Raw genomic sequence first — 12,023 nt, forward strand, 5'->3', positions numbered from 1 at the left:
GAAAAAACAGCAAACTGGCATTCTTGATGTGTGAACACTGAGTATATTCAGTTTTCATGTGTGCAGACCCCAAAGTGAGCAAACTGTTTAAAAAAAAATACTACTGCTAGATTAGCACAGATAAGAGTTTTCACACATAAACTGTACTGCAATGGGCTGAATAAACTAAATTGAAACCCACGACTGTGATCCTCTGCCATTGCGAAAGGGTTGACGGGACAGTAACCTATCAACTTCATTAAATTATTGTGACATGTTTGAAAACTGTTTTACTAATAGCTAGAAATGGATGAGTGTATAAGATCAACTGAATAGATTTGTGATGCATATTTTTTCTCCACTACACAGTCACAAAGCCTGCCCTGCAAATTTTTAGAATCCACAGTTAGCAGAACCTCACAGTATTCATGATTCTGTCTTTTCTATTCCCAATGTGCCAGTAACCTTTGCTCTGATTGCTGTGTGCCAGGCAATTAAGAGTATAGCACATGGGAGAGCTAAATCAGGCAATACAGACTACATTATACATAGAGAACTAAATGTGCACACACCACAGATGTTTGACTTTTTAATCAGATTTACTTGTGCTCACATCAGAATAAAAGTGATCCAGGCAGAAGTAATCCTGTGCAAATGCCCATGTATAGTGATATGAAACTGGCTGAACAGTGCCTCTGCCTTTCCATTTTACTGTGCCCTTTTTATTTTCAAGGGCAAAGACTGCCTCAGCCTACCTCAGTTTATGCTACCCTGCAAGAAGTCAAGTGCCTAGTGACATTTCCAAGCATTCAGTCACTAATTACATTACATTCCCACTGCCAAAACAAGGGCTTGGGCTTCCTAAACTCCCAACGTGTTCATTTATCTTGTAGAGCCACATTATTATCATTTGGGAGGAAGGGGAAAAGACTTATCACGGAAATTTAATCAGAATAATTTTATGGAGATAAATGTTACTCTTGCAATTTTGACTATGATCTGTATGTTTCTGTGGGGTTAGAAACAGAAAGATCCATTAAACAACACTGGATACAGAACTGGGGGATCTAGGGTCTAGTTCTAGTTCTACCCTAATACTGCATGACATTGTGCAAGCTTCTTAATTAGAGTGGGCTTATTTTCCCTTCTAAAAATATATTTGCTTTCCTGGGTTTGCTCTAGATTTGTTATGCTTCCCCCCACCCCTCTTTCAGTCATATATTCAACTGAATTTCAGAAACTACCACAGTGGATTCATTTACTCTTCAAACACTGCTCAAGCTGGTAGAAATAAAAAGCACAAACAGATGAAAAATGAAATTCCTCTCCTCGAGGAGTTAATGGGTTTAGTGAGAGACAAAGATAAATAAGTTACAGTACAGTGTAAGATAGTTTTACCAGGAACTATTTTCCTATTGTGTTTTGACCACCCAGAGAAAGTCAGCTATTTAATAAAATACTTTGAAAGATAAATGGAACCCTGGATATCTAGAACAATTTCTTTATCTTACAAAGACTGAAACCATGAGACTCAAAATCTCCCAGATCATAATCCCAGTCTTCAACTTCCACTGGTGCTCTGCCTACCATGACTCATTTGTAAATGTTACCGCTGAGCTCAATTTGTAGATATGCCAATAAGCTAAGGCTATCTTACCAGAATATAAAGACAGTCAAGGTAAATAAAACTGTCCCAATGTACAAGTAATCATTAATTTCTAATTAATGCTTCTATTCATTCTCCTTCCCTCTATGTCTAAAAGTCCCTCCCATTTTTAACTCTAAGTACCTTACCATTTCCTCTGTGACTGTAAAAAGTAAGAGTTGGTCTACATTTCCTAGTTTCCATTTTTATCAGACATTTTATTAAACTGATGATTTTGTCGGATCCCTGAACTCCTGATACTACTTTGCTGCTGATTTTATGCATAAGTTTTAGACCCCCTATTTTATTCTGGTTTGTGCTGACAATATACATGGCTTTTTATAACATGATTGGTCCTGGGTTAACCACTGTACAGACCCAGATATTTGTGTATTCTCTTAAAACTTCCCAGGCCAGGGAAGCAGTCTACCTAGACCTCTCAGACCAGGATTCAGTGTGGTTCTTGGTAACTCAAATTCTATTTGACATCTGGACAAGAAGTTGTATGTATAAGACTAAGATAGATACTTAGCCTCTAAGGAGACACAGAAAAACACTGTTGTATTGAGTAAGATTAAAAAAATACAAATTCCAGGACAAGGAAGGATAATCTATTTTTTCCTCAATTTGGGTCTGCATCTTGTCTACTCTTATTTTATTTTATACTGGGAAGTGAACCCAGGCATGCTTTACCACTGAGCTACATCACCAATAGTTTTTATTTTCAGACAGTGTCTTGCTAAGTTGCTAAGGCTAGCCTTGAATTTGCAATACTGCTGCCTCATCCTTCTGAGTCACTGGAATTACAAGCATGAAGCACTATGCCTAACTCTACTGTTCTTTGAGGACCTAACACATGCTAGGCATATTTCTCAACTAAAATGGGACATTTATAATTAGGGTTTGTATGGTATGTATGCCAGCATGTATTTGTGAATGTTTAATAGTTCACTTACAGGAAATCACTTCATAAATTACATAATCTGAACTGGCGGACTAAAAAAAAAAACAAGTGTAGTTAAGGACAATAAACAGAATACTTAGTCTAGGTTTCCCCTTTGGTTTCAAATCCATAGTAGTGATGAAGAAAATCTATATTTCAAATATCTATACAATGCTGCAGTAATATGAATAATAACTTCCAAAAGATCAAAGGATGAAACCACCAGCCAAAAATAAGACAGGAAGACTGTGACCATCAGCAAGCATGGCTGTAGAACATAACAGAAGAATGAGGCAGGTCCCACCCAAGAAACAAACATGACACCCAACCAAGAAATAAGATGACGCCCCATCTCCTTCATAAATCAGGACAGCAGATAACAATAAAATATTACATTTCCCTTCACAGACCAGTAAAAATGTATGTGTAGCTCTATCAAGTCTTAGAAAAACTGCGGGGAATCAGAGCATTCCAAAGAGCCATATCTAATAAAACCAAACACCTGCATATTATTGATCTAGCAATTACACTTCTTATTCTGAGAGTAACATTCTCATTGTGCACAAGGATTCATGTACAAGAATGTTAACTGCAACACTGACTGACATACTGAAAAAGTAGAAATGACTATCAACAGGAAAAGGCAGCAACAAGATGGGAAAAAAAAAAACATATTCAGTGATTTCCAAAACAGTGATGACTGACAATAAAAAGATTCAGAATAACCTACACAATCAAGTAAAAAGCATTGCACACTTCTGTAGTATGTATGTGTATAAACATATCAAACCTCTGGAATAAAATATCCCAAAATCATAATAATGAGTAATCTCTACTGGGAGTGAATGGAAGCAAAAGACTCAAGGAGAACTTGAACCTCAACTATGTTATATAAGGTTCTAAAGAAAAATATATTTAAGTATTAATTGTATAAATAATGCTTTAATTTAGTACAAACAATTAGAAGATATTAGATATATCAATAACAAATGATTACAAGAAAAAAACTGTAATAAAGACAATAATGGGTAAGAAAAAGATTTTTTAAATAAAAAGAAGGGATACTAACAGTGGCCTTCCAAATAATTTTTTATCATTACAATAAATGTCAGTGGGTAAATTCACATATTAATAGATAAGACTTAAACAATATGCCAAATAGTACAAAACATTTTACATAAAATAACTCACTAAATTTTTACAAAGTGAGATAGAAACTATGAATATTTCCATTTTACAGGGAAAAAATAAACTGAGGTACCACATGAAGAACAGAACATAGGCAGTTTGTGACAAAGCCTGAATTCAAACCCAGGCAGACTGGACCTAGAATCCATGTTCTTACCCACCACACCAAATATCTCTACATTAAGAGAAAGCAACATGCAAACATTTGAAAGCTAAGGGGAAAAAAAGTATTCAAGAGCACATCTAAAATGAAGCAACAGGGAAGGAGAAAAATAAGGGAATACAAAGATATATCAGAATAACAACAGAAGGGAAAGGTTCAGCAATATTAATATAAGACATAATTGAAAATTAAAGTGAAAAGCAACAAGACGAAGCAAAAACACATTTCACATTTAATGGGTAAAAATCCATTAAAAAATGAAAATCATGAACCTACATGATCTTCTTTGTAGAAGATCCAACATATTTTTCTCAGAAACAATAAAGGGGTGGGGGAGTGTGTTGAGTCAGGTGTGGTGGCACACACCTATAATCCCAGTAACTTGGGAGACTTGAAGCAGGAGGACCATAGGTTCAAAGCCAGCCTCAGCAACTTGGCGTGGTCCTATGTAACTTAGCAAGAGACACTGTCTCAAATAAATAAATAAAAGCCTGTGGATATAGCTCAGTGATTAAGTACCCCTGGGTTTAATCCACAATACCAAAAAAAAGGAAAAAAAAGTTAAATAAGACAACCAGGGTTTATATTTACTTTTAAGTGCTGTAAGTAAATGTGGAAATGCACATTGTTTTTAAAAATGCAAGGAAAAGTTGTAAAATATGACCATGACTTAGGTCACATATAAAAAGTCAACAAATTGCAAGGAATAGAAATTACACAGTAAGTATGATCAAATTAGAACTAAACAACAATTAATAAATTAATTGTGGGATGATGATAAGTTGTCTTCAACACTGTCATTATTAAATCTGAATCTATGTTCTGGCTTCTGACAAGTAGCTTTTAGGGTACTTGCGATTAGGCTTAAACTGCCCAACTGTGCCCAGGGAAGCTAGGTCAACACTGATCATAGCTGGAATAGCACATACCCAGACTCAAGAAACAAAAACATTCACTAATTCGGATCACATGTGTCTTGAAGAGTGGGCAACTCTCACAGAGATTAATTCATGTACAGTCAGGTGAGAAGCTAGCATGAAGAAAAGAGAATGCAGACAAAATATCCTGAAAAAAGAGTAGAAAAGAAAGGATAGGGAAGAAAAAGACAAGGAGTTAATTCTAACTTTTTTTTAAAATACATAAAGTAGTTAGTATTCCACACAGCATAAAATTCGACAAATCAAAGTTTACATGTCCCAGCTGACCATGTGTGAAAATGCAAAGCAGGTATTAAAACTGATATTATGTCCAATATTTAAAACCAGTTTTTAATTGGGGGAACATCTAAATTCTTAATTAAAAAAACACAAATGAAGTGAAAGCTTTAAACTGGTACACACTATTCACACCTATATTTCAAGTTTGGAAATGCATATTTGCAAGTAGCAATACAAAAGTATTCATGAAGAATGCATAATTATGAAAACATCCCTGCTACCAATACATTTCTAAATACAAAACTGACTACCATATTTGTTACTTCTGTGTAGTGAGAGAAGTTCATTTTCACAACAGATAAAATTCAGTCTTTAGGTGTGAATGGTATGAATGACAGTCTTTTTTTTTTTTTTAATTTCTAACTTTTTTTTTTTTAACCATCTCTCTCCCAAGAATTCCTTTCTGAGGTAAAAAGGTGGATGTGGGGGCGGGGGGTAATAAAATGAAAAGTAAAAATCATAAATCTTGAAATAGTCTTATACCGAAAATACATAAGAGCTGTCAAAGCTCAATTTTAAAAACTACTTTTTAAGTGAGCAAAAGCTTTGAACAGATGCTTTTCCAAAGAGGACACACAGGCAGCACATAAACATATGAAAGATGCTCAACGCCAGTAACAGTCCTCACACAGAGAAAATCAAAGTCACAAGATATCACTGTATAACTATTAGAATAACCAAACTTAAAAATAATGACCATATCAAATATTGATGAGGATGTGTAGAAAATGGTACTCTCATATGCCATGCAATCACTTTGGAAAAGTTTGTCCTTTCTATGGACCTGCAGTGGGCTCCTGACCACCACAGGCACCATCTTCTTGCTCAGCAACCAGCTGTCGCAACAACTTGTGCCAGCAAGTGCAGAGGAAGGTAATGATCACAAGTCCCTCTGGCCCCACAGAGCATGTCTGTCCAGAGCTGGACAAGACCCAGTGCACAGGCCTCCAGCCCAACTTGGACACTTGACACTGCAAGGCAGCCCCCCACCCTCCACAGTCTCCCTTCCAGCCAAACTGCTGCCACTAAGAGAGCTTCTGCTACCACTGCTAAGATCCAGCACATGAATCTTATAAAGGGATTTTCCTGCAGCCTCCAGGGATAACAGTAGTAAGCATCTCCATCATCTCTTGGGAGCCAAGAGCACATGAATAAATCAACATGTCAAGTACAACTCCTGGTACCCACAGCAAAGAACCAACTAAACAAGTGTAGAAATGCGTAACAACAGACTGTGTGCCTCTGTGAGACCATCTTTTTTGGCTATATAAGCTTCACTCACTACATCCTCAGGAAGCCAGTCCCAGAGCCCTATGCCATGTACTGTTTTCCTTGTGCTCAAAAAGCATAAGCCTCAGAAAAGCCTCTTTTTGGTGGTACTGCTTTGCCTTTTCTTCATTTCTATCTCAAATTGAGCAAAAGGGCTCAAAAGCTCAGCTGGTAACACTAGAGTTCAGAGATGACAATACTAAAGAGCTGTGTACTTTGCCTTTTCTTGATTACTGTCATTAACTGAGCAAAGACTCCTAGTCAGACTGGCAATGTATATACATTTCAAAGCTTATCAAATGGTACATTTTAAATAAACACAGTTTATTGTAAATCAATTATGTCTCAATAAAAAGTCTTAACATTCAATCAGTGGAGGTATTCCTGAGTGAAAATTAGAAGATAAATGTACATTTATTTAATGTTTCCATGCTAACATGAAGGCCAAGTAAAAAGGTTACTATTCGCCAGACACCACACTAGATATTATGATACAAAAAACAAACCTGAAAGATAAATTTAGCAATTAGGCACATCTCCAAGAGTACACACATGGGGCCACAATTAAAGGATATGATAAGAACAATAAAAAGAAATGCTGACCAAATTCCTAACAAAAGTCTTCCTCTTTATATAGAATTCCCTCATCTGAAAAGAATTTGTTCTAACAATTTACAGAATATATGTCTTAAAACAGCCTGATCCCTAAACAGCTCCTCTGTAAGAGGCCTGGAAATCCAGCCCAGTGGTCAAATAAGCAGATGGTAATACAGGAAGGAGCCTCAAGATTCTTCAGGAGCTATAACTGCCTGGGGTAAGCCATTTAAGACTCTGATGAACCTCAAGTCCTTATTTAAAATATAGAAGCAATAATTTATCTGGCTATCTGAAAGGGCTGCAATGAGATAAAACATCTAAAATCCTCCTAAAAGTTATAAAGTGGAATATAAATACTATATGGTATTCATATTAAAAATAAATGTTTGCCTTACAAATTAAATTTTTTAACTACCTTCCTTTTCTTATTAATAGCATAGGGAAAGGAAGAAGCTACTTATCAACATTATAATCAGTCTGTAATCATACTGTGAAGTATATGAAAAGCTCATAAGTGATTCACTACATTATTATTATTTACAATGTACACTAAATATTTGTCAGACTAATGCTTTTAAATAAAATCATTAGCTCCTTATTCAAGATATAATAAAAACACGACTAACAAGCATTTTACAAACACAAAATTTAACTATAGCTGCATTATTTTTATAATTAAAATACATCAATAAATATTCTAATGCTAAAACCATTGAAAGTATTTTAACACTTGCTAGAGAGATCTGACTTTCTGAAAAATACTTACCTCAAAGAATTTGAAAAATTCCCAATTTTTATTAGATATTTAGATATTCGGACTTATAAAGCCCTATGACCTCTTCCAATCTAATTAATTCTCAAAAACATCTAATTTTTGTTCTTAATCATGTAGTTAACCATAAAATTATAAGTCTTGTCATTAGCATTAACTCTTTTGGTTAAGAATGATATATTTATCACATATTTTTCTCTAACTTTTGGGTATCAATTACTTGAAAATGACATTAACTATGTAAATCACAAAAGAAAACCCCAAATGCCAAAAACCCAAAACCCCAAATAAATCTGAATTACAAAGGAAAACAAAGAATTATAAAATACAAAATTGGACAGTTTGCCAAGTAGGCAAAGAAAACATTGTCGCCATACCCCAATTATGAAACTGAATTATAGGAGATGACTTTTCTTTCAATGGTAGGATTGAAATGAGGGCCTCAGGCATGCTAAGTACAAGCTCTACCACTGAACTACACCCCCAACCCCCAAATCACCACTGTTGTTCATTAATGTTGGTCAAAAATTTTAAATTTTACATGTATGGACAAAATAAAACAGGATAAGGTTAAAAAAGTTTGTGTAATTCACTTGACAGTTCCCAGTGTGAATGCTACCAACCTTGAGTTTCTGTTTTTAATAACAAAAAGCTTTATGATACATTATTTTTGGCAACTGAAACTGCACTCATGAAATAAAGTTTTTAAAATAATTAAATGGTTATTTTAAATAAATATTCCTAATTCTCTAAGCCATCAAAAGCAGGAAGAGAAATACTAAACCATAAAATATCTCAAGTGTACAAACTATGTACTTCTTCTCAAACATCCAACTTTAGCATCCAATCAGCTCCATTCTTCTGAACAAATTCCACTGAATAACAGTGGGATCACCATCAAAAAGCATTAGTCAAGGGGGCTAACTACAGAAAATCAGTTAAAATATCAAAATCATAAAGCTAATGGTAATGAATTAGTTAACTAATGAAATAGGAGAACATTTCACATAAACATTTTATATACATTGCATCATTTATATCTCACTACAACTTTAGTGTCGTATTGCACCCATTTAACAGATAAAGAAACAAAACTCAAATAGGTTACCTAGCTTACCTAAATTAATGTAACTAGTAAATTAAAGAACCTATATTCAAAATCAGCTCTATCAAACATCAAAGTCTTATGCTGTTTCTGCAGCAAAGATCTTCTTGGAATAAAGGTAAGGTATATAATATGTCATTTAAAAAGTAAGTCATACCCAGGTGGGTGGCACACACCTGTAATCCTAACAGCTCAAGATGCTGAGGTAGGAGGATCTTGAGTTCAAAACCAGCCTCATCAACGTAGCAAGGCGCTAAGCAACTCAGTAAGACACTGTCTCTAAATAAAATATTAAAAAGGACTGGGAATGTGGTTCAGTGGTTACATGCCTCTGGGTTCAATTCCCAGTACCAAAAAAAGAAAAAAGAAAGTCACACAATTATTAAAACATGTATTTGTTTAAATTTCTAAGCATTCTACTCAGCTACAAAACCTTCATTAAATTTTAACTCATCTGAGGCTAAATGATGACTGTAATATATTTAACAAGTTTGTTTGCCATCTTACAATTTAAGAGGACATTTTAACATTTTTTTAGCAATCCTCTTTAAGTTAAAAGCAAAAGCTATTTAATGGAATTTAAACCAATGCATACCTTTGAAGGACTATACACAATTTTCTCAGTTACATTAGCATAAAAAAGAAAATGCTAAATGAAGCTTTTCCTCCAGATGATGCCCACTTTTAACTTTAAAGGAAATACCAATTTAAAACCACAGTGATAAAAATGTTGCAGTGCTTTTAGGACTTTCAGATTCAGATCAAAAGTCAGGAGGGAGCTGGGGTTAACACTCAGTGGTAGAGGTCTTGCCTCCCACAAGTGAGGCACTGGGTTCAATCCTCATGATCACAAAAAATAAATAAAGATAGATATTGTGTCCATCTTTAAAAAAAAGTGGGAAGGGTCTGCTGGAGAGCAAGAATAAGGGCAACTGACCCTCCCTAAAGGAATTTCCTTTCTGACTTGACTTTTTGTTAATGACAGACAAGCCCTGAGCTGGTGGAAGTGAACAACTACCCAGGTATTTGACTGACAACTGTCAAATCCTTGCCCTATTCATAACTGCAGCTGATGCTACCCTGGTACACAAATAGGCAGCAGCCCTAGGTTGGGTTCAGATAGGGCCATACTGGGGTACAGATGGGTAGAGATGCGGCCCCCAAGCCCAGGTGAACTAGTATCAATGACCCCACTCCTGGATTCTCATCAGAGGGAGTTACTGGGACTTAGCACCAAAGCTTCTGCAAATGCAACAGGGCCTGTCCATCAAATGGAGGCATGACTAACCATGAAAGCACAATCTAACCCAATTATGCAAGTGCCAGAAAAGCTGTCACAACTCTCCTGGTTACCAAGGAAACCATCATGCCCCACTGGGTCTGTTCCAATGACAGCTACAGTAGCCCAGCCTCTGGACTCTGACTGCCCTGGAAGGACAGATGGTTGGCTTGGTAAGGTAGAGATTGGGGGCTGCTGCTTCATCTAACTGGGTTATAATGAATGCTGCCACTGCTCCTGAGGTGCCATCAGACTTTCAGCCCTGCCACTACCACATAAGCCACGGGGCTGTCAATCAAGCAGCTACTTCTTCAGTGGTCCAACCCTGCTGTCATCAGGATGGCTGCAGGCTCAGCTGTCCTGAAGTGGTTCCAGGAGATGTGGCTTCAGCTATAGTAGCTTCAGACAACCTACAGTTAGTCATCCAGGAGGTCTCCAACCTGTAGCCACTTTGGATGCCTCCCCCCACCTTCAGCTGCCCCCATTCTGGCAGAAAAGGAGCACCTCCCCAGCCCACAACAGCCAAAACAGGTGAGCCTAATATACCTGTGCAGGCTGGCCTGACTAAGCAGAAAGCCTGAGTTTAGTCCACAGGAGACTGTGCACGTGTGTTACCCTACCCATGTTTGGCTAAAAAGCAAACTTCCTCATCAGGCCAGTCTGAGACCTGCATCCTGTGTATGGACTCCCTATGCTGGAGTATAGTTTCCAATAAAGCCTTGTTGAGATGGTTCTACTACTGTGCATGATTTCGATTTGGGGTAAAAAATAGATTGAACTGCTTGCATTAAAAGCTGGTAACAAAGTCTACTAGCCCTATAGAATGCCTAACAGAGAGAGAGCTGCTTAAAGCTCTAGAGAGCAATGGAGAGCTGTGGAGGAGGTGAGAAAACACAGCTAGAAGCTGCTAGCTCTGATCACTAGATGTGCTCCTGAAAGCTGCCAGGGGATACTACCTTGGTTGCAAAGGCACTGCCAGGAGTGGCTGGGAGAACTGTTAACACCTTGAGCATAAGATTACTCTAAGGGTAAAGGGATGCTGGCACTCAGAGCTGCTAACAATAAGGGAGATGCACTTTACCTTTTCATGATTTCCATCCAAACCAAACAAAAGAACCCCTGACTCATTGGTAACTGAAGCATTCAGCATCAATTCCCAACTCCTTCTGTGCGCCTCCTTACATGAGACTTAAAGTCTAAATCAATGTTTCCTAGACTTCCTTGCTAAGTGAATTGTGAATTTGATTTATTGTTTTTCTTTCCTTAACAGAATGCCATTTCTTTCTCTTGCTTTATTATATTAACAGTACTATATTAAATAGTAATGACAGTGACCACCCTTGCTTTGCACCTAATGTTAGGTAAAAGCATTAGTCTTTTACCAATAATTACAATATTAGCTACAGTTTTACATAGATATCTTGATATATCAAGTTGAGAAAGCTCCTATTTCTAAGTTTGTGAGAGTTTGCCTTCTATTCCTATCTTTCTAAGCTTTATCATGAATGGATAATGAGTATTGTTATATGCCTTTTCCCTTGCATATATGAAGATGACCATACAGTTTTTTAAAATTCTGTTGTTCATTCTGTTAATATTTTGAACTACAATTTTCAAATACTGAACCAATCTTTCACTTATAAAATAAATGGCACTTACCCAGGATGGATTATCCTTTTCATATTAATGAAATTTAGCATTCAGGATGTTTTATTCATTACCAGAAGTTTGTAGGATATAACTAATGAGACCAAGCACTAAGGATGTTTTCTTTCATTATTGGTAATTTGGCATATCAACAAGATGGCCTTTAGGAAACTACCCAGCCTCTAGCTTATACAATGTGTAACACATAAATAATTTGTG

General features: G+C 36.4%; 1 protein-coding gene across 7 annotated transcripts in view; it reads right to left on the minus strand.

The window, feature by feature from the left end:
- Positions 1-12,023, minus strand: part of LOC101961130 (WASP family member 3) — a 119,614-nt gene that overhangs the window by 64,334 nt on the left and 43,257 nt on the right. The window contains exon 1 of one of the 7 annotated variants that reach the window (XM_040281275.2): positions 4,848-4,867. The exons of the other annotated variants lie outside the window; for them this stretch is intronic. The gene's annotated coding sequence lies outside the window, so the exon portion shown is untranslated. Of the gene's footprint in view, positions 1-4,847; positions 4,868-12,023 lie in introns of those variants that run through there. 7 annotated transcript variants of the gene reach the window in all.

This window comes from Ictidomys tridecemlineatus, chromosome 6, assembly GCF_052094955.1.
Source record: "Ictidomys tridecemlineatus isolate mIctTri1 chromosome 6, mIctTri1.hap1, whole genome shotgun sequence".
NCBI classification, from domain to species: Eukaryota; Metazoa; Chordata; class Mammalia; order Rodentia; family Sciuridae; genus Ictidomys; species Ictidomys tridecemlineatus.